Raw genomic sequence first — 1,787 nt, forward strand, 5'->3', positions numbered from 1 at the left:
TGGTATCAACGCAGAGTACTCGTCTTGACATCCTTTCTTTTTTTTTCTCGTGCGCGCGCGGCAACATCTCGGCCACGGAAGTAAAGAGAACGAGTTTCCCCCGATTTGTGCGGTCTTGACTCCGGAAATATCGCGAAGAATATTTCGAATTACGTACGCAAGAGCGGAACACGGTTGACCGATCTTCTTCAGTATTGACGATTTAGCATAAAAAGAGACTACTACAGGGACATTTCTCTAATCCTTTTCCCTTTTATTTAATCGCGAACGGAGAGTAAACGCATCTCTCGTAAAGCGACGTACATACAAGTGTGCGATGTGTATACAAGCGTATTGTGTTAACACGCTGCAATTTTCTCTTTATTAGCTTAGTGAACGATCACACACCGTCTCCTTTCTTTTTCCACATCCGTACAGTAAACTCACTGAGCGCTTCCTCTTTTCTTTTTTTCTCGGGCGTAGATCTAGATTTACCGAGGTAAATTATCTGTTTAAGTAGCGATTAGTAGCTGGAGAACACGAATGCATTTATTCAATAACCTCGAAGAAACTTCGTCACGATTTTGACAGTGCTTACACAAGCATTAAAGAGTTTCATGTAAACGTATAAATGTATAAATCAACTTTTAATATGTGGTGTTACTGAATGCATCAACATTACATACAGTCAAATATATAGTTTTCTCATATACACCGTCTGTCCGGAAAAAAAGGAGACTGATTTTTTCTACGTTGTACAAATGGTGCCATCTGTTTAACTACTATGGAATCTTGTAATATCATCTCTCAGAAGTACACTTATTTTTTTTTGGCGGCTAGTAGCCAATTTCAAATTGGTTATTGTGCAGATAAAATTTATCACTTTTTTTATCGTGTCAAAATGGAACGAGCAATAATTAAATTTCACGCGAAACTTGGCAAAACGCCTACGCAAACATTTAAAATTATGAAAAGTGTTTACGTGCTTAAGTCGTGCAAAGGTATTTAAATGGTATAAAGGATTTCGTGAAGGCCGAGAGTCGCTCGGAGACGATGAGAGACCGGGGCGCCCAGCCACAAGTTTGAATGACGCAAACGTCGAAACAATTCGCAATCTTCTCCTCATTGGATCTCCTCATTATGGTTATATGAAAGATCTAAACTTTGTATTAAGATGGGAGGGGATTATGTAGAACATATTAATCATTAAAATTTCTTGAAATTAATATTTTCTATTTTTTAAAGCATCAGTCTCCTTTCTTTCCGGACAGACGGTGTATACAATAATAGTCATGTATGTCATAATATTGTATATATATCATATACTGCAGATGTATATTGCCATATTCTCAACATTAAGAAGAAACATTGTATGATCACGCGCAATAATTGAAGATTATCTCTCTAAATTAATAAATATTAATTGCGGCCGCTTATGGTACATGGGATATGAAACGAGATTGTTTCTCCACACGCAACAGCACGACGGCGTTAAATTGCGAGGAAATTGGGTTGTTCCACAGCATAGATATAAAATTAGAATGTGGAAAGAATAGCACATATTTTCCGGTGGTAAAATCTAAATTACGCTTTTCCACGATTGGCCTTTTATCATATTATAATATAAAAAATAGTGCTGTGTGTGCAATAAGCATTATAATATTAATAGAAAGTTTTAATAAAAAGAAACCGAAGACTATTTATATATTATAAGTTACTGCAGCATCTTTTATGTCACTTTTTTCTCTCCAAAAATAGAAGCAGTCACTTATTAAATATCTTATAAATAGGTTCGAATTTGTTTGCAT

This window comes from Prenolepis imparis, unplaced genomic scaffold (genome assembly GCF_030444845.1).
Source record: "Prenolepis imparis isolate NDT839.2.m4 unplaced genomic scaffold, iyPreImpa1.0 SCAF_10, whole genome shotgun sequence".
Lineage (NCBI taxonomy): Eukaryota > Metazoa > Arthropoda > Insecta > Hymenoptera > Formicidae > Prenolepis > Prenolepis imparis.